Below are 23841 nucleotides of genomic sequence, written 5' to 3' on the forward strand. Positions count from 1 at the left end.
AGTATCCTTTTTATAATATTAAATACATTAAATGAACCTTAAATAATGGCGCATTTTACTTTATGAAATAACATGAATGCACAGTACCGCTATAATTCCACGAAAAGTTTACATATTTAAAGTTTTGGGCTATTTTCATTTTCATTTGAAAATTATTAATTGGTACTTTTCTGGAGACGTTTTTTTCATTTTCATTCTTTCTCAATCATTTTTATTTTGGATTGTATTCGCTTCTTTTCTTTATCCATTTTCTTGAATTCTATTTTTATAAAATGAAACCCTGATTGAATATTTCTTTTTCCTAATTAAATTTGCGAGTCAATTTAGGACTTGCAAATATCTCTTATTAATATAAGCTTGTTATTATCGGCAAAAGTTGCTTTATTATGTTCTGCCGATTTTAGCTTATACATTCGTTATAAAATGCAAAATACTTTAAAATTTAGAACTAAAATTAATTAAGTATAATCTAATAATATACATTAATTTATTAGAAAAAATAATAAATTATTTCTCGAAAATAATAAGTAATATTACGAAAAATAATAAGTTAATTTGACATTTATTTTAAATGTTTTGATTTCCCGATTTCTGTTTCATGAGTTTCCTGTTACGATTCAAGTTGCTTCAATTACAAATTCTTGCTGAAATCGTTTTAACTATACAAAATAGTAACCTAGTATTTTAAGAAAAAATGGCAATGTATATATGAAAAAGAATACAATTTCTTTGTTTGGCCTTAATTTCCTGTTTAATTATTTACAAATGCCTACAAAAACGTAATGTTTTATTCTGTGCATTTGAACATTCTCTACCCATATTTTAAGCCATGTAAAGAAAGTCATGAAATTCTTTAAATCTTTTAAACTGCTTATTTATAAAATTGACATTATTCAGGAACATAGTATCAATAAAATGGGATAAAATTTCATGACTAAAACCATGGTATTCTTATTACAAGTCCAATTGTTTTGTTCTATAGTTTTCAGTTTAATACTACTTTTGATTGAGAATTTCTATCTTTTTTTAATTCAGTAATATCTTTTGAAAACTGATCAATTCTTCTTGGAAAGTGTTGAATCAGAAAAACATTCTAGAACTATTCATTCAACTTTTGGCGAAATTTGATAGTTTTTGGCGCAGGTGTGATAAAAATGCAAACGATTTTCAGATGCCTTAGAGGAAATAAAATAGATTCCTTTTACGATTAAAGTTTTTTTAACATGTTTTGAAAAATGCAAATTCTTGCTGAAACCCTTTTAACTATACAGAATAGTAACATAATATTAACATATTATTTTAATGGCGATGTGCATATGAAAAAGATCGCCAATTTCCTTGTTTGGTCGTTATTTCCTGTTTAATTATGCACAAATGCTTACAAAAATGTAATGTTTTATTCTGTGCATTTGAGTCTTCTCTATATTTACTTTCTACTTGAAACGACTTTTAAAATCATGAAATTATTTTATACCGTTTAATTATAAAGTGACATTATTCTAGAACATTGTATCAACAAACTGTGATAAAATTTCCTAATAAGGATACTATGATTTTACCCATAAGTTCAACTGTTTTGTTCTATAGCTTTTAAATAAATTCTGTACATTCAGAATTTCTTTATTTTTTGAAAATTCTAGTAATATCCGTTGAAAAATGATAAATTCTTCTTTGGAAAGTGTCGAATCAGACAAGCATTCTAGAACTAACTTTTGGCGAAGTCTGATAGTCTTTGGCGCATGTGTGATAAAAATACAAGCGATTTTCAGATGTCTCGTAAGAAAAAAAAATACAGGACTTCTGTTTTTTTTCTGGAAACTTGAATGTTTTCTATAGTTACATTCTATTTTATACCGACATTTACAGCCATGAAATTCTTTAAATATTTTAGATTTATTTATGAACAAACATTATTCGGGAACATTGTATCAATAAACTATGATGACATTTCATGACTAAAACCATGGTATTCTTATTGTAAGTCCAATTGTTTTGTTCTATAGCTTTCATTTTAAAACAACTACTATTGATTCAGAATTTCTTTATTTTTAAAAAAATTCAAGTAATATCTTTTGAAAACTGATAAATTCTTCTTGGAAAGTGTTGAATCAGACAAATATTCTGGAACTAACTTTTGGCGAAGTCTGATAGTCTCTGGCGCACGTGTGATAAAAATACAAACGATTTTCAGATGCCTTATAGGAAATAAAATACAGGTCTTTTATGTTCTTCTAGAAACTCTTCAGGCTGAGGAAATCCCGACTCAGATGATATTTCCCTGGCCACCTGACACGCAGCCCGGAACGAAACAGAATCTTACAGAACAAAAGAGAAAAACAAGATCATGAATATTTAAAAGCTAGCACGGTTTTGTCTTGTATCCCGAGGACCGTTATAGAACAACTACCACTGAATGCTTTTTCATTTTTGTGTTTCCCGTCTAAAGAATCCATTTTAAACTGAAGAACAGTGTGTTCAGATGTTAATATCACTTTTATTTTGCAAGTTTTGATATTTTCATTAATAATTCCCTGAAGGCAGTCGTATTTTGAAAAGTATATGGAAAGAATTTCGGTTTTGCATATTTGATTGAATGTTTGTTCAAGATTGTGGTGTGCGGGTTTATTCGAGGTAATGAAACCTCAAACTGCTTCTTTAATTAGAGTTTCACTTGAACTGTAATTCTTGAAAGCTTCACCATTGTTTTTGATTAGAGATTGTGGCTTTAATGCTTTCCTTTTTATTGAGCAAAGGATATTTCATAGTTAAAAATATGAATTAAAATTCGTTTTTTTTCCCATAATGGATTCCATATGCCATGAAAAAGTATTCTCTTGGTAATTAACTATCTCTTGCTAATTAGCAAAATAAAATTGGCAGATATGATTGTTAGTTTCTTCTGAGGCTTCACAAACAATAATAGTCTTTTGCAGAGGGAATATTTCTTGTGAAGGCAATAATTTCACGCAGATGTTATTCTTTAAAGATATATATATAATGGTATCTCTAAATATAATTTAAATCCTTATTAATTTCCTAATTTTTAACTTAATTTAACCAGTATTAAGTACATTATAAAATGTTCTCTTATTTCCTGATCCAATTCCCACTTTTTTATTTAATTATGCACGCGCTCTATATAATGGCTGCTCTCAGCATTTTCTCACTCTCCGAATGAAAGGATAAAAAATCCTTTATGCTTACAACGTTCTTTCAAAGATACCAAATAGTCCCTTTTTTAAATCTGCACGTGTCAAAGAAATCTCAATCAAAATCTCGTAATAAAATCACTGAAGGGAAAATTTTGGTCACCTTTGCTCTTGTGTAGCGATATATACTGACGTATCTCTTACAGTTTATCTTGTATAAATTACGCCTCCCGTGGCGAAAGAAATCGTAGTTGAAATTTTCAAAACTTTCCCCCTTCCCGCCCACGCATCTGCTAAAATATGTTTAGACGCACACTTAATAGACTAACGCATTTCTTATCGCTTTATTTCTGTACATAATATGACACCCTTAGCGATATAAATCAAAGTTAAGATTTCAAAAGTTTCTTCCTTTCTGCTATGTACCTGCAAAATTATGTTACACACACTAGTTTCAACCATGAATACTTTAATGATAGTCAAATAATTTTTCACACTGAAAGGAAGTAAAAAGGAATGCTTTGGCATTTTAGAAAATAAATGTAGCAATCATTCTTTTCAAATTAGTGAAATAAAGAAATTTCATAATACATTTAATACAAAATATAGCTAAATAAATACAACTCCTTTTACATATCCTCCAAAAAATATAGTACCTATTATCTCTAAACATTTTTTAAAATCTACTTTTAATCCAAGAACATTAGATTAGATTTTTGAATAAAATATAAAAATGTTTAATCCTGAAATTGTTTTTAAATCAAGATATTCCAATTTTTATATCTATCATAAAACTCTTATCTTCGACTGTCTTTGATTTCTTTTTAACTTTAAATAATATCAAAATGTATATTTAAATAACTTTAAAAACACATTCTTGTTTATATATTATTTAATCAAAACAAAGTTTAATTCGAAATTTCTCATGAGAATGTTCATTCACAATGAATTAAGATTTGATAATAATCAACAGTTAGTTTCAAATTGTTTTCTTCGATTATATAAGTAATTCAAGTATTTAAGATTGTGTTTGAATCGATTATTTTTTGTATTAGCTGCGAAATATAACATTTACATAATTCATTTCATAGTAATAATATTTCTGTAAACTTATTAAATTATATAATATTCTTATTTTAAAGATATCCGATTTTCTATGAGATTTATAAAGTGCTTTGCAAAAGCAGAATGTTATTATTACTTAATTTATTTTTATTTTCTGGCATATGAGGTAAGTAAGGAGAAAACACTGTAATATATAAAAATTTGATTTCGAGATTTTGAGAAATCTCGAAATCAAATGTTTCTAAACTTTCCAAATCAGAAAAAAAAAATGAATCGTATCTGTCTATGAATATGAAACACTCAAAAATGAAATTGATTCATAATTAAAATTTGGTAAGCTAGTTTTAAACTTGAGGATTTGTTGATCAAAGCGAGATATAATTTATTCTATTAAAAATATATCAGATCTAATTGTCATGAGATAATTAGCGAAAGTTTTAATATAATATCCCATGAACGCTGGCAAAGTGTTTAAGAAATAAAAAAAATTAAAAAAAAAAAAAAAAACGTTTGCAATACATTAACTGTAAATCCATAATAAAATTAGAAGTTTCGTTTTCTTGTTATGGCATTCTCTCTAGGCATAATACTCAAACGTTCCTTCAAAAATCAAAATGAAATGACTTAAAACGGATTGAAATAAACAATGATTCAAACAGAAAATAATGCAATACCGAATAAAAAAAATGATTAAATATATTGGCAAAAGCCTTCCATTTGATACGTGAAGGGAGAACATAAAATAATGAAAATTATAGAGTTCAGCTTATTGAATATATTTATTCGTATACCGATAAAATCAATTTAAACATAAAACAAAAATTGTCTCATCTACTAAAAACTAAAATAAAATTTTGGATTTGCATAGAATGAAGTAGTCTCATAATGAATGAAGTCTCATAATGAAGTAGATCAAAGAAGAAGAACATTTTTAATTCCGCTCAAAGTTAGATGAGTGAAGATGCTTATATATGATGGTTGCCGATTCTGTTGAATTTCGGACGAAATACAATTATTTGAAGTTTTAAAAATGTAATTTGGCAAAAGAATTTGACATCAGAATCGGAATAATTTTTCCTTTTAAACTCATTATTAGATCGATAATTTGTCATTATGATAATTTATTGTATGAGTGTTTTTGTAAATCAGAAATGTAAGGAAACATTAAGAACGTAAGACGTCCGAGTTGGTTGACCATTGCATGTTAGAATTAAATTTGATATGTTATTTTATCTTCAATTTCTAGATGTTTATAATATTATGGATTTAATAGATCAAAATAAAAACTCAGAAATACAAACTTTTCTTTGATATACAATGAAGTACTAAATACTCTAAAAGTACTCAAATATTCTAATAATGTGTAAGTATGTATATGATGTAAAAATATGAGAAAGTTAAATGTGTGTGTATGTGTGTGAGTTGGCGCTCTACAGATCTCTTTCACTTAGAGCTATAAAATGAGGTCAAAATGTATTTTGAAAAGTATAAATAGGTATTTGTAGGAGACTTTTTGGAGAGAATTTTAATTAGTAAAAAATTAAAAAAAAGAATTTCATGGTTTTCTGTTATAACATTAAGATACTGCAGAAAAAAGATTTTTACTTCATTAATTTTTTAAAATTTTCCTTTTAATTATACCAATTAATTTTCTTTTTAATTATAAATGTCATACAATAATTTTTACAGTTTCCAATAATTGTTTTAATTCTTGCAAGGAAATGCTAGTCAGATTCTGTATTTCATGAAATTCTAAATTACGTGATACTTCCATTGTTGAAAAAAACCCAATAAAAATCTATTATTTATGTAGTTATATGAGGAATTAAAAAGGGAAGTGATTATTTGGAAACACATTGTGTATTTCAAAGATAAATTTAGCGGTCAGTTACGTTTATATTGACACTGTGAAGTGATGTGGATTTTGCTTGCAAGAAACCTATTTACGATCTAAATAGAACAGTTGTAAAGTTATTAAAATAACTTTAATATTTGAAGTATTTTGTTGATGAAATCACGAGCTTCGATATATGTAAAGCATTTACTTAAAAATAGACATAACCAATAATGCCGGTGGACCTGTAAGTCGCGAAAAACAACTAGTAACCAATAAAAAAAATCGAACGCAGATAGAGTGACATCAAGCTTTTATATTGTTTTCAAGTGCGAAAACTTGAAAACAATTTATTTTTTATGATTAAAATTGTTTACATAAAAAGCAAGTTTCATTCGTGATCCGATTACATTAACACCAACAACTTCTTTTGGAAACTAACTCTAGTTTTTAAATCCAAAACATGAGTTAAGAAACTAAAGTGCTTTTTTTAAATATTAAGAGTTCAATATTCAGTTTTGTTTTGAACAAGAATTTTTCCTAGTTCTCCGACAATCGCACCATCTGTGTGTGTGTGTAATATAACGGCTTAACGTACTGGCTTCAAATAAGATCTAAAAAAGTAAATAAAATAAAATAAAACGATTTTTTTTGGAAAAAAAAAGCAGCGAATTGAAATGAAAAATACATAACAGATATTTTCCGGCGCTGTTCCAAACACGTAAGTCTAGTCTACTACACGCAATCGGGCTGTATGCGTTTTTGCGTGGAGTTTCCAAACACACGCACTCTACCAAAAATATGTTTCGTAAGCAAGCAAACAAAAAAAAGTAATGCACTCACTAAAAAGATTTCGATTGTAAAAAGAAATCGAACGTAAATCTTTATTTGTTACGAAAAGTGCGCGCTACAAACCGTATTTCAAACCACCGCATCGCGAGTTTCAAGAGAATAGTTTTTGGATTTTTTTTCTTCATATATAAAGGGGCTAAAAATATGCCTTGTCGAAAAACTTGAAATGCTATTCCCGCTCTGGATTTTAGGAATTCGGTTTCGATTTTAAAAGCATCCGAGATTGCACATGAACATAGTAGATGTTTGGTTTTATGTCTGACTCAAAAAGAAATGCCGAGACTATATAGGTTTTCTTATGGGACTTTTCTACTGTTTACTGTCCCATTTGAAAAATCAAGCTTTAATATTTAAATTCTCCTGTTTAAAAATTTTGGCATATTGCTATGCTGCACTACAATTTCATAATTTCGTTTTTGTAAGTATTTGTGTATTTCTTAAAGACATAGCTACAGGACATATTCTTATAGCTACAATGAATTCAAAGTCCAAATATGACATTTCGAGAGTTCAGGAAAAGGACAACTTTAATACCAAAAGCATCAAAAATATATTAAAACGTAAAATAAGCTAGGGATTTTATTCGTAGTAATATCAAAAATATTTTACTGCAAATCTTAATTAACATAATGAAAAGTGATAAGGCAATATTGTTGAAATATTGTATTAGAAATTGCATTTGACAATTTATGGCCTATAAATCTTATTAAATCTTTAAAAAATCTCAAAGATGTACCGATTTTCGAGACCATTTATTAGTATTATAATTTGTATAAAGAATCTGTACAGTGAAAATTTTCAATGAAAGAATGAAAAGTTTCCTTAAATGAAACATACTCAAAATATATTTAAAAATTAATTAAAGTTAGAGAAAATGTATATCATTGAAAAGTTAATTTTTTGAAACTTGAAATGCTGTTAATAAGAATGTATTATGATAACATCTTTACAAATTATAGGGATAAAAGCAATAACATTTCGATAAAATTTCAATAACACTTAAAGGAAAACAATGTTAGTGAGCATCTACTTACTAAGAAGTATCAACAAACAAAATGTGGTAAAATTCCAGCGTTGAATATATTATAGCAATTTTTTTTACATTTTGGAAGTTGGATTATGTTTTATGAAAAATCATTCAAATCATATCCATTTTTTGAATAGCGTGATTTTCTGGTAGTATTCAATTTATAAGCATTAACATATTATTTTTATTATTTTAATAAGTTACAAAATTGATACTTAATCGACATACGATTCCATTTACCGAAAGTCCATTCCAATTTGAATGAAGCGTCAGAAATTTGCAAGAGCTAGCAAAGAATGCATCGTTTCCTTCTCATTAATTTGATCGATTCTCTTACTCATGCCTTTCATAACAGATTGCCCATAAGCAGCCACAGCGCAACCTGCTAATAACGACGACTACCTGTGCAATGGGCCATGATGAGATGCGCCCCACTGGACATCAATGTGCCGCCCTGGTCCCCTGTCGTTCCACCTGCACGCACCTTTAGACACGAAGGGATTCCATTGGGATCGACTTCTGTTTGCCAGACTTCTGGAATATTGGGATAAGCCAGGCCTCCAAGATCCCCTGCTCTAATGCATTTCGATGGTCAGAAGGAAGCCCTCGAGGGCTATTTGAAAAGCGGCATCGATTTGCAGAGGGGTGGGTGGGATTGGTGTTGAATCGTGATTATTTTGCGGAGGAAGGACTTTCGAGTTTTGGCTGAACTCAAATATATGTTTTTAAAACCAAACTTTTAAAAAATAAGATATACTTTATGCAGTGGGGCTAGGCTTATAGGAATTCTTCTTTATTTAAAACCGTTGGTAATTTAAGTTCTTTGAAGTAATCTTGAATTTGAATTAATGTAATAGTAAAATACATTAAATACACGTTGGCTATTCATGTAACGTTAAAATGCATTAATTATACATCTTCGTTTTACTCATTGTTAAATGATCTACAACTTTGTCTAGTTCGAAGTCAAATCTAAAAACTTTTAAGTCGTAATTTCTAAAATATTTTCATTTTTAAATCAGTTTACACTTTATTATCTATGGTTATAAAGGAATAAATTTTAAGCACCGTAATTTATTCACAAACCTTATTATTTACAAGGCCTTTAATAAAAAAGTAAAGAATTACACCACTTAATAAATATCTGAATTTGTTAAATGGAAATTTTACTGATTATTTTAAAGTTCTAATGTACAATTATTAGACTGAAGTACTGTATATTTGTAAAAATTATCTGATTTTATTAACTTAACTATTTATTTATAAAGATCCAAATTTCATTTATTAAAATTATATTACATTTTTATTAGAATTGTTTAATATTAAATAATGAAAAGCAATCTTCACTCCCTTATTTAATTTAAAAATTATCATTTCTTACATTGCACTTTTTTTTGTTCCACTACTTAATACGAATTTTTAAATAAATGGAATTTTTACTATTACCCATCGGCTTTAATTTATCTCATTTCCCCTGTACATTTCCTACTGAAAATCTTTGTCTTGCATGAAAATAGAGCAGGAAATTACAATACCTTTATATCTTACCCAAGATAAAGGAATTGTAAAGATAAACTACCAATAAAAATACAATCAATCTTGCCAACCACTTTACAGTGGTTAATTTTATTGAAATCTCAGGAAAGGACCAATTAGGATATAATATTTCTGCTGATTTGACGAGGAAATGCTGGTCCAAGACTATATTTTATAGAAACTAAACGCATATGGTATATAACCGTGAATCTATGGGCTGTTATGATGAAGTTTAAGGACAAAGTGCAGATTCAAATAATTATGACTAGATTTGGAAAGTTTATTTCTATTACCATAGCCATACTTTCTAGTTTGCATTAACCAAATAATTCAAATGAAATCTCCAACTTGTTCAATAAATTTATCAACAGTTTTATTTTAAGTATCAGAATCAACAAAATAAGTACAATTTAAATCTTTAGAACACGACACGATCTTAAAACTTATAAATATCTGATTCCCTAAATATTATATTGTTGCATTAAATATTCTTATCTTCATGCTGCATTGATATTTATTCTAGTGATTTAGTGAGAAATTTATATACAAAAAGTTATAATTTAAAAAATAAATTATTAAATTCCTTCTATTCATTTTTAGATATCCAATTTGTCTTTTTGTCTTGTTCCAAATTAAATATCTTGATTTTAGAAAAAAAAAAAAATAAATAAATAACTAATTATTGATTTCAAATTGTGATTCAAAACTAATCTCAGTAGTTATATACGGCATAGTATAAGACTTGTAATTAAATGTACGGCTTAGTGTTGCTCTTTTGACATATGATTATAGATTGTCATTCCTTTTTTTAACCGTCTTTTCCCAAATTGAACATATTTTCTCAATTCCTTTTTAACTTCATTTCTTTTCTTGTTTGATCCCTAGAACGCATCTTAACTGATTAGAATTTTTTTTTTACAGTTGACAACATTTGAAAAGGTTATATATAACACTTACAGAAACACAGCTACTTGCAAAGAAACATGTTCGGCAAAGGAAAAAAAAAATTAATATTTCATTATGATTTGCTATTTTGAATTGTGAGCCATAGAAATTGCTCAATCATAAATTAGTACATAATTGGTCAACCGGTTAAACCGCGCTTTCTTAAATTTGACCTAGGCCTTTGTATAACTTGAGGGTAAAAGCAGATTGGAAATTTTCCCAGTAATATTACGAAGGCAGTATTGTGCTTTTAAAGCTTGTTGTAGGATAAACAACAAAACAGATCGGATATTTCTTTAATTTTTCAATTCGTAACTAAAAACCATGGACATTTCTCGTATCCAACTATCTAAATCGAATTTGTTCAAATTTGGCATAAGCGTTTTCTTCGTTTAGGGCTTTCTATATTTGACTTAAATCTTTTCTTTATTTAATCTCTACTAACTTAAACTATCCGATTTTTCAAATTGTACAGTTAAGTTGGGAAGAGTATTTTTTAAAAATGACTTAAATTTCAAAACTCTTGATAATTTATGGGGTTCTTATTTGATTTTATGATGAAGGAAATTAATCCACAGTGGATGATGAATAAATATAAATTACGAAACATGAATGATTGTTATTAAATGCTTATTGCAAAACTTTTCAAATTGTTAGACGCCAGTTTTTTTTTTTTTTTCGACACACAATTTAAGTATTTTTTTTATCTTTCTTTTTATTTTTTTTATTTTTATGTTTTTTTAAGGGGACAGTGGAATATTACACTTTTAAAAATTATTCATTTAGAGTTATTTATATTTTTATACGTATGCATAAAATTTCATAAGTCAAATTTCTTAAAAGAACATTTTTAAATATATTATTTTTATTAAATTTAAAATATATATAATTTTTATAAATTTCAAAATATTTCAGGCGACTCAATTTTTAATTTTTTTTATTATTTTTTCTTATTACACAATATAAATTTATTTGGAACAAAACTATGTATGAATTTATAATTCCAATTAAATGCAAATTTTTTAAAAACATTTTTATGCACACCTACTGAGTATTCACAAGAATTTTATGTTTTTCTGAATTAAAATTGACTTAACTACCTAAAAAATCTCTAAACAAAAAATGTATACCTTGTTTTCTTTTAATTCTTGACGGAAATCTTTATTTCACTTAATTTCTTCAAAAATTAAGACACCTGGAACATTTCAAAGATATTTACATCTAATTATAACATTTTGAGAAAAAGTCATTAAGATATGCTTTTTTCCCCCTCTTAACCCTTCAAATATTTATTATATTGATCAATACAATATAAACATATATATTTTGTGATAAAACGATAAAAATAAAATCGCACATTTTCGTCCATTTTTACTTATTTTAAAGTCCACTGTCCCCATAAATCTACAACTGAAATCCTAGATTTTATTAAAGGCATCGTCATGAACTTCAAAACACCGAATTAGATTTTGCCATATTTTGCAGACGAATATGGATTTCCAGCTGGTGCACAAATGCCCTAAAGTCAAATGAATTATCTTACTTTTAATATCTTTGCGCACTGGGTGTATGTGCAGCTGGTTGAAACCGGAAATTAAAATGCCAAACACGCTGGATTCTGTCATCTGAAAATGAATCCTTTTGTTGGTTCCGTTTAAGTAGCACTTCATCTAAATAACTTGTGTGGGCCGAATCAAGAGATTCGCAGCTCAGAAGCGAACTCATATCGAAAGCCAAATGCTGTTTCTATTTTGAGAATTAATATTTGAGAATATAAATATTTATTGTAATATTTTTTTTGAGTATTATTGAAAGCTGCACTTAATTTCATTTTTTTTAACTGAATTCGTTTAACTATGGCAGTTTAGATTTTGAGAGTAACCAATTTAATAAAAAATGAATGTATCGTGTTTTTAAATAGACTAAAAGTAGAAAATTATTTCTCTTATCACCATATAAATTTCTAACCCTATGGTGATTCCTAATCCCATATTTGTGTAGGAGTAGGAATATGTATGGAATTAGGAAGAAAAGGTTTTATGCATTTTAGATAATTTTAAAATCTTGGCACATTAAAACATATTTAAATAATTATTTTCTACATTTTCAGCGTTATGTGTGTGTGAAATTTTGCAATCGATTTTAAATTAGCTTTTGAATGAGTTACATCAAGTGACAATATTTGCACCGAACAGACAAGACAGTAATCAATTTGAAATTTTTATCGAATAGACAAACAGGCAAGAAAACAAGCTAATAAAAACATGTTAAAAATAAATTTTTTAAAAAAACTCACATTTCCACGACTTGGGGTGAGCCATTTGTCGATAAGGAAAGCTTTGATTAATTTAAAATCGATTGCAAAATTTGCATTAAATAGACAAGACAGCAATCTAATATTGTATTATTATCTAGTTTTGAGCTATATTTAAAGTCATGTGTCTAGCTCAGCCAGAAATTAAAATCAACTGAGGATTTTGCATCAAACATTTAGACAGACGGCTATAAATACGAATTAAGAAAAATATTTAAAAAAAGGAGCAAAAATGAGATCCTGCTATAAAACCTGATTCTATTTTCTAAGTTCATAGTGCTACTCGGTTAGTAATTGTATGTTATTGTAAAACGCATGAATTATTTACATTGCATTTTAAATATTCAAAAACAGTTAAAAATCTGTAAATAACAATTTTTTACTTTGTTATAATTAATTTTCAAATACTGAGCTAATTTTAAGCTCTAAAGATCAGAGGAAATGAGTTTAGTCAAATTAAAATGTAATAGTAAAATATTAGCGAAATTAAGCTCTTAAACCCAAACTTAGATTTTAAAAAGTAACTATTCTGACTCGCAATGTAATGATACGCTATATATAGACTTGCCATGTTATGGTAATGTGAATGGAGTGAGGTTTGAAATTCTTGTTACAAACTTTTTTTAGAAAACTAATTGTCCTTAATTTAACATTTACTCCATGTGTACATTCGTTTACAAAGTTAAAGTTATTCAATTTATTCACTTCCTTTTCCTGTTAAATCAGAAGTCTCTGTAAAACTTTCTTACAAAGTTTTTATAAGACAGAAAAGAGAGTACTTTCCTTTCTCACGATAGAATTCACAACGGATTCATTAAATACATTTATATTATTTTACTTCTTTTAGATAAAAATATATCTAAAAAAATTATAAAATAACAGTTAATAATTACGAGAAACATTTATAAAGAATAAAATATTGTTGCTTACCGGAATAGAGGGCTTTCATGTTGATCCCCCGACTCACCACCGAATATAAACTTGATGAATATAACTAATATGAAAAGAAACATTTTATATTGCATTTTTTGTTAAGAAAAAAAAACAATATTAACGAATATTTCATAATTAGCACAAGTATAAAATTTTGTAATCATAAAAACTTATCGAAAATCGTAATGAAATATTATTGAAAGCTTTTTTTATGTAGTTTCCGAAAAAAAAATAATAAGATTTAGTTTTTATATTAATTGCCATTTTCATTCATTTCAATTTCTCTTAAGATTGCTGATCTTTGGGATCATTAAAAATGTAGCGATATACAAGCCTAAATAAAATACATGTAGTGATATTTGAATTGAAGTTTCATAGATGTGTTGGTACACGAGTGTAGGCACCGTAAATGTAGCAATACATGAATACCACAGGTACCACACACTAGCGATACTTGAATCTAAACACCACACACTAGCGATACATGAATCTAAACACCACACACTAGCGATACATGAATCTAAACACCACACACTAGCGATACATGAATCTAAACACCACACACTAGCGATACATGAATCTAAACACCACACACTAGCGATACATGAATCTAAACACCACACACTAGCGATACATGAATCTAAACACCACACACTAGCGATACATGAATCTAAACACCACACACTAGCGATACATGAATCTAAACACCACACACTAGCGATACATGAATCTAAACACCACACACTAGCGATACATGAATCTAAACACCACACACTAGCGATACATGAATCTAAACACCACACACTAGCGATACATGAATCTAAACACCACACACTAGCGATACATGAATCTAAACACCACACACTAGCGATACATGAATCTAAACACCACACACTAGCGATACATGAATCTAAACACCACACACTAGCGATACATGAATCTAAACACCACACACTAGCAATACATGAATCTAAACACCATACACTAGCAATACATGAATCTAAACACCATACAAGAGTGATATATGAATCTATACATCATGCATAAAAATATGTTTGAATATGAGCGTAAAACATGTAATAAAATACGACATTAGAGTAATCTAATGGAGTATCAGACATTGACGCTGATTAGTTGAGGTTGAAAAGTTAAAACCATGAAATCGGAGGAAAAAAAAGTGATTTTTTTTGCATAAAATAAGTATTTGTAAAAAAAAAAATGGATAACTTATAATATTATTATAAATTATGTGCATAGAATTTCAGAAAAAAATTATAATTTCACTTTATTATTATAATTTAAGATTAAGACACTTTGCTTAGCAAGCTGTAGATTTTTTTAAAAAATATTTTTTGCAGAAGGAAAGAAAGCGTTTTCGATCCGTATGCCATTTTTGTTTTAAATTAAATTTTTAAATATTTTTTCATTAGTTAATGGATATTTTTTATGCATATATCATCATACATTTGTGTATAAAAAATAAAACGTAAAGAAAAATCTAAATTTTATTCAACATAAAGAAATTTCTTAGTAATTTTAAAGAGAATTATTATACCCATAATTCCCATACTTTTTTTTCATTTATTACTGAGAATAATAGTTTTTACTTGATGAATAATAAATAATTTTTAATAATGAAATTAATTTTCGTATATTTCTGTGTATTTATAAAATTTATAAATAATGAAATAAAATTTTTCAGGTCGTCATTGTAATTGTTGCATGGAAGTTTGGGTCGTCTGTTCGAATTCAAGACAATCCACTGATTGTTCTCCTGTACCACAATGGTAAGTGAAAAGTTCTTTGACTTATACCTACATATGTACCGAAATGTGGTAATATAAGCAATAATTTTACATCAAAAAATTTTATAAAAAATGATTCAATCGTCATCATTAAACATTTTCGGCAATTTATATAACTTTCAATTAAAAGAGGAAGGGAAAATTCCCATTTAAAAACTGTGCAAGATTGTTGCATAGCATTTGGATTAACTGATTTTTTTAAATAAATAATATTAATTATGATGATTATTAGAAATGTGCTATTCCAGGCATTTTAGAGATTTCTGGGATTAAAAAATTAGACTTGTAGAAAAATGAAGCACTTCATATTATTATCACGTAATGATAGCCTAATAAAATAAAATTTCGGAGAAGGGATTTTAAAAATTATTAGATCTCCCCACAATTACTGAATCTCCTCCATGATGAATTTTTTGTGAGAGCATATGTAGCATAGTGTTGATAACTATCAGATTTCACGGAAAATTTAATCTTAAATGATGATTAATATGATCAATCACAATTTTAATTTCATTGGCTTTTATTTTCAAGAGAATCTAAACAATTTTTAATTATTTGAGTACTTCCAATAACTAATAAGATTTTACATGTATATAAATTGATTTAAATTAAAAAATATGCAATAAAATTTAATTTTTAAAAAATTATGATAAAATTACTAGAAATTGGGTAGATATTTTAAAGACAATCTTTGCAAATTAAAAATAACAATAACAATTATAATAACAATTGTTATTGTTAACACAATTATTATAACAATTATATATAACAATAATAATAATTTCTGTTTCATTTGCTGCTTGTAAATGAATTAAATGTAGCTTAAAGCTATTGGAGAATTTATTTATATGAAGACATAAAAATTCAATCGTTCAACAGATTGAAGAAATTTCTTTCAACCAAATTTTGAATAACTTCAAACCATTTTCGTTAAAAATTATGATTATATTAAAATGACAATTTTGAAGAAACTTATTAAAAACCAGTTATCCGTGACTTCCTGCATATTTACACATTGCTGTATTCGTTAAAAAATAAAATTTCCAGTTTCAAGTTGAATTAAATATTTTGATAGCACAATAAATTGTAGGAAATATCATTGGTTAAATATAATTTAATTTAGGAATATTATAACTAGATCAGATCTTTTCAAAATGATCATTCAGAAATTCATTTATTTTTAAATTTTGAACATATATATATATATATATATTTAAAAAATTTAGATTCATGGTTTTGTATCAAATATCAAAAGAAAATACTGATGTTATAGTTCACTTTTTGCTTTTCAAAAAAAAAATGCTGGCAGTTGATAATAATTGCAAGATAAAACATCTAAACATATACAGACATGTTTAGGTCTATACTTCCCAAGATTACTTTAAAATGCTTAATTTTGCTTTATTTCTATACGGTGTGTATTTTTTCCGCGCGGATAAAACAGTCAAATTACAATAAAAATAACTGAGTATTAGAAGACTGATGATTCTTCTAACCAATTTTAACTGTTTTGTTCATGTTAAAAAGTATATTTATAACTGTATATTCATGGTTATAATAGTATGCAAAGCATTCACTCTAATTGTAATCAAACAGTAAATTTTTAAATCACTTGGAGTAAGCATACAGTTTCAGTAAGCAAAATGATTAGATGACAAAGAATTTTATTTTATGTTTTCATTCAATAAATACTCATCAATCTATTAATACCTTCAAAAAATATTGCGCTGATTGAAAAATATTCCACGAGGTAACCATCGGAATGGTTTTAATAGCTTAAGATACTAAAATTGAAAGATTCCTAACTTGGTCAATCGTTGATGCAGATGCATTGAAATTCTTTTTATTTTAAAATGATAATATGTCAAAATTCCATAACTAATTATGACTATTATGGTCAGATTATTGTATGAAAACTTACGTTTTGCAATAATTTTCAAAATACTTACTTTTTTTTTAATGGAATTGCAGCATAAAAAGTTTACATCATTTAAATTTTTTTTTTTCCTTATAGAATTTATACACCCATTTCCAGCTATTTAGAAAATAGTATTGAACCATTCGTAAAATGACTTCTCTGTATACAATTTACAATAATATTTTCATTAAAAACACTTCATTAAATACCAAACATTTAATAGTGCAAGATGTAGCAAACATTAAAATTAAATTAATGGAAGTCCATTAATATTGTATAAATCATACGGATATTGTATAAATCATATTCCTGTTGTAAAATATCTAGTTTGATAAATATTTTTCTTTAAAATATTTAACTTGTGGTATTTAAGATGAAAATCCTGCTATATTTCAAAACAAAAAACCCATTTAAAACGAATCATTTTAGAAAAATATATTTAAAATGTCTAAAGACTCTTCACAAAATAAAATTATGTATTTTGAATTTTTCTGTTCTTTATAATTAAATTTAAAAATAATGTAATAAATAAAAAAGTGTTGAGTACGAACAATGAAATTATGTAATGTGATCATGTCTGAAACCAATATATTTTATACATTTCTTATAAAGAGATTTATATGAGATATTTCCAAAAATAAAACATTTTTCGAGCCCGTAAAGCTTAATTCAATTATATAATGCTTTTAACGTTTTAATCCAATTATATAATGCTTTTGTGAGCCTTTCGCTTACTCAAGCTTATAAGAAACATATTGATGTGTTGAATTTCGTGACAATAGTTACAGAGAACCCAATATGTTACAACACGTAATCAATATACAATTCAGATTGAATATGTTTACTAAATATTACATCCCGAATACAAGCGACTAATTTAGTATAATGATAGGAAATGAGCTAAGTTATCGATGTAAACCAAGAGAAACATAAATTCCGATACTTATTACACGCATTTTTGATCTTTTAAACTTGTGATTGAAACCGTATTTAAATTTTAAGTTGGAATTCGTAGTGGTATAACATAATTAGAAATATACTTTAGTATTTCATTTATTTAGTTAAAGGCGTAGTTATTACATTGGATATGCTAATAAGTTCATTCTCGCATTAATTAAAAATTTTTATCCGATGATTTATTAATATGTAGCGAGTTTCTGCAACATGTTTAAACATGTTCTTCGAACAAACGGAAATTTTAATTAGATGTTGAAGCACCAATGAATTAGTGATACGGAACTTTTGATTTAATGCTCCAATAACTGTTTTCATTCTTTTAAAAATTTGATGGTGTAAACATTGACTTTCCAGCAACCCTGTTTGTCCAGACCATTCACCCTTTAGTATTGATAAGCATATTTTTGCATCACTAATAACCACGGGTTTGGAAGTCTATTTTTAGATGTTTTAGTTAGGATTTTGTACATAGTTCTGGATTTTGAGCCTTCAGCCAAAGTAAAAAGTAATTCTCTTTTCGATCGAATATATGAGAATTAGACGGATAAATTTTAGATTCCAGTTAATCAAAAAAATACTAGATAAAGTATCAAAAAAGAGTTTACTGCGATTGATATTAAACTTGCGATTTTGTGAAAAATGTCTTAATATTTTTAACGCTTAAATCATCAATACTTAATTAATGTGAATTATTTTCGATTTCTTTCGAATCTCAATTTGGAAAATATATTTAATTTCAATGTATTATTAATTTTAATGTATTAATCAAGAAAGTTATGGAGCATAAAATTAAAGAAAGGTAAATAAGCAAGGAATCTTTTCTCTCCCACTTTATATCCCTTTATAATTAAAGCTATTAATTTGAAAGATTAATTTATTTCGATAATTATTATTTTCAGCATATAAACAGAAGTCCCTAAATTAACTAATGACACACTGACTAGAAGATTTAAATCGTCATATTGGACATAATGGAGCTCAAATTTCTTACTCTTGAAAATACTAATGAATAAGATGTTCAAATATGATTTTTGAAAAATGATTTGGATAAATAAGAAATTTAGCGTAGTTATGTTAACATTAAAGCAACACTAAGGCTATTTTGGGACGGATCTCGTAATTTTGAACAGCGGTTAGATGATGAGGACGATACCCGAGCTGACACTCCCTGTCCAAACTTCCAAATACAAACGAGAGGACAATTGTCCTCGAAGGATTTAATGTGCATCAGACCCTCTTACACAACGGTACTTTGATGGAATCAGGTTTCGAGCCTGGAAACCGCCGGCTCCGAGACCTCACTACAAGGCCACCGAGGCACAAATAAGATAGTGCTATATTTTCAAATATTCTAAAGAGAATCAGCTGCCCTTTTCGAACCGCCTGTAATATTTATTCTAGTCTAATCTCTGTTTTTGAAAAATATTTAGATATATTTAATAATGGTGTAAAGTTGCAGGACTATATAGTATCTGATATAATAAGATATATTACAGTATTCATTCTTAATAGAAATTTTAAATCATAAGATATAACATTAAATAGAACTCATCTTTTGAAATGTGCTTTTTTTGTATAAATTGTCTAAACAATGTTATTTTACAGAAAAAGTCTGAAAGCATATCTTTTGCATTTTTTTCATTTAATTCCAGAATTTATTGCAAATTTATCTTTTTCATTTAGAAACTACATTCATTTCTAAATAAAAAAAAATTAATTTGTATTATATAATAATATTTACAAAGAGAAGAATTGGCTTTTAAAAATTAATATTAATGAAAAAAAACATTGGTTATAAGAAACATATTTACTGGAATACATCAAATTTAAAGTTAGAAAATACAAATTAATGAACATTCAAATATATCTCACGGATTTAGTTCATTTTATCAACTGTGTGATATCGCGGATTATCTAAATCTACAGATTTTTTTAGAGTTTATCATTTTTTAAAATAAATGTATTTCTAAATATCAGGTTGAGAAACAGATAATCTTTAATTGGCTAAATGATTTAACATTTTGTGCTAAAACTTTATGTACTCGTAAGTTTCAGAATTCATTGGATTCCAACTTCAGTGCCCATTTCACATTTCATTTAATTCAAACACATACTGCATCGGAATCACAACACGACGACAAATACAGACGCATTAGGACATTTAGTGTCCGGTATTGACATAATTAACTCTTATCATTAGGCCATTGTCCATGCCTCATCGCCTGCTTCAAATTTCATGGGTGTATATCAAAATACTGTACATCCACACCACAAAACACGTAAAATGCAGATGAAACAGTGAAAAATACTAATAACATTTTGTATTTTGTGACAACAAAAACAATTACATATTCACATAATTTGAGAGCCTATATCTTATCTAAATATATTTTGCATGAATAAAATTTCGACAAATTTACTATTGATGCAATAATAAAGTACTATTATTGATTTAACAGAAGAAATTATATTTTACATAAAAATTTTAGAACATATATGTAATTACATAATAGTTTTGCATGAATATAATTTTTTTGATAAATTTACTATTGTTACAATAATAAGGGTATATTTTCCTAAATTTTTTATAAATAGATGGAAATTTCAATATATATTATTTTAATAAAAATTAACAATTCAATTTTTAATGCCTGAATGTGAAAGTTACAAATATTGCATAATTTTTTTTTTTATTTTCCCATAAAGAAACTATATGTCATACAACTTTTCAGATACAATTCTTCCTACATTAGCATCAAAATTGATATCAAAAGGTGTTATAAATATTTGGAAACTTTATCAAAGATTGTTTTAATCAAAATCAATCATTTAATTTTTAACTCACAAAAGTTAGTTACAAATATTGCATTTTTTGCATAAGGAAGAATATATGTCTTACAGTTTTTCAGATATAATTCCATGATCAAAAATTAAAAAAAGAAAGTATTACGTACATTATAGAAACTTTATGCATAGAATGAAATAATCGTTACAGTGACTTGAACCGCTTCGCTCCAACAAACCCTTCTGCATTTCTTTATCCTTTCCGGAGTTCAAATATTTATATTTTCGAAAGTAAGCCTGCTTTGAAGTGCCATGTTTTGGTGCTTTTAGTTTAATTACACCTGGATTTAGCCGTTTGGAGCATGACTCCGAATGAGTTTTCTGAATCGTCACATCCGATAATCCCGGTAATTTCAAGCTACGCGGATTATTTGAAATTGGAGCGTTTTATTTTGGCCGTAGATGAAAAGTTCGCCAAGGCGTCGGTTTCTATTTCTAATTGATCGTTAATTTTAATTAGTACTTTTCGATTCGGGGACATGATATCCTGTTTTCAGAGGGGTTGTTTGGACAGGAACAAATGCTGGATTTTCCTTTCAAAGGAAAATTAAAATGTCAGTTTACACTGCGGCAATGTTGCATATCATATTACTATTACATATTAATCTATTTCTCTATATTAGCACATATTCTATTTCCTTTGCTGGTTTCAATTTCTTTAAATCTCATTTTCAGTTTCATTCCAATTCCCCTGTAGCTCATTGGTATTTTACAATATAGTATAATATTGTACAGTATTTGCAATATAATTTAATATCGTACAATAACGTATATTATCAAACAATGTTCTACTGATGTTGTGTTAATTTTGTACTTTAATTCATATAAAAGATCAAAAGCACAGCTAATCTCTTCCTATATATAACGGCATGCAAGGCAAGTATATTAAATTAGAGAACTTTTGATTTTTAAATATAAATTAAGTCGAAATACGATTAATGCAAAAAGAAAATTGACATGGAGAAAATGGTGCAGGCCAGATATATTTTATGTAATAATATTTCAAATAGGATGAAACATCTAATTAGTGAGTTAACTAGACATGTAAATTACACTATTAAATTATTCGCTTTACTCCTTTTAAATGCTTACATTTTTTTAAAATTTACTTTTGAAGTAAATCAGAATAGTATAGAAATCAGAAGAATTTGATTACCTTGGATGGAAGACTCTTCTTCAAGGCCCGCTCAAATTTAATTTAAAGATATTAACATTAACTTTGAAACAACATGAAGTCTACTCCATTTCACACAATAAAATTTTGAATTGAGATCACATGGCAATAGTGGCAACTGATTCATCACTCCCTATATTTTCACATCACATTAACTGATGGTGATGTTTTTTTCATCTAAACGTTAGAATTCTTTATATTGATTGATTGATTGAAACCGTATGAGAATGGGATAGGATCAAAGGCCATTATTCCTCAATGCCAAAAGATTGCATTCAATCGTTATTATTAAAATCATTCTTCAAGTCTTTAATGGAATCAAGATTCGAACTTCGAACCCTCTTGACTAAAATATGTGCCTTTCTTGAATCTTAAGTGGTATCAAATTTTGAACTTCTAAACTAACTCTCCAATCCAAAACTGTCAGTTTACTACCATGACTACATGGTGCTCTTAGAATATATAATATCTTTATACTCAGTTTCTTAATTGATACTCCTTAAAGTCTTCGGCTTCAAACGTTTACTCAGTGATGGAAACAACATTTTCGTTATAATTTGTAGTTGCTGTTGGATTTTTTGTGTGGTTCAAGAGCCATTTTCGGCCCTACTGAGCTAAGCGTTTGGTTTAATTTTAACATCAGTAACAATATAATGCACCACTGAAATATTACAAGATTATCAGACCATTATGTTAAAACCCAAATGCTATCTTGAAACGACTTTAGAATAGGACTTCAAAAGGAGACTTTATCATGTTTATGCAAAACATAAATAGAAAATTGGCACTACTGAATTGGCATCATTTTTTTCTCACATTTTATAATAATTTTTACTCCAGTCTACGGAAACACAAATTGAGGACATAATGACTTGGTAAAAAATCTCGATATCAGAGAGACTACTCCTGATCTGAGGTTATTTCAATCAAACATCCCTTGTTCCTACTAATTAAATCTGATGCCAAGGATATGTAGTGTTGCAGACAGATCGAGTATGCAGATAAATATGTGAACTTAAGTGTCATATTTGACCTGTAATAACCGTTCGAAAATACGTGATTTGACCCTAAATAGATTTATCATTGTTTTAAAAGCAAAACTATTGTACCAAATTAAACAATTGATGATTCATTATGGGAATGGGCTTAATACATGTTGAATCCTTCATCCGCTGTTGCTAATCATCAGAAGTTTCCAAAAGAAACTGCAGATAATGTTTTGTTCACGCCAAACTACCTGTATCAAATAACCCTAAAGTAGTTTCGAAAGAGACTCTAATCTAATCACACTTTATTTATATAAAAACCAGAATCTCTAAAAAAGAAGGCTTGTTGAGTCCTATACTTCAAAGTAGATTCGACAACAGCGCACATAAAGCTGAATTTTCAGTGTTCCTATCGCCAACTCTTACAGTTAGTATTTTTCTGGAAAACTCCTTTTCCAGATGTTTTCTCATAGGTGTGGGAAAATTTATTTTTCTTCTGTAG

The 23841-nt window shown here is 27.5% G+C and overlaps 1 protein-coding gene across 1 annotated transcript in view; it reads left to right on the forward strand.

Annotated features, from left to right (window-relative positions):
- Positions 1–23841, forward strand: part of LOC129984013 (chaoptin-like) — a 389983-nt gene that overhangs the window by 89321 nt on the left and 276821 nt on the right. The window contains exon 2 of the mRNA XM_056093761.1: positions 15358–15442. The gene's annotated coding sequence lies outside the window, so the exon portion shown is untranslated. The remainder of the gene's footprint in view (positions 1–15357; positions 15443–23841) is intronic.

This window comes from Argiope bruennichi, chromosome 9, assembly GCF_947563725.1.
Source record: "Argiope bruennichi chromosome 9, qqArgBrue1.1, whole genome shotgun sequence".
NCBI classification, from domain to species: Eukaryota; Metazoa; Arthropoda; class Arachnida; order Araneae; family Araneidae; genus Argiope; species Argiope bruennichi.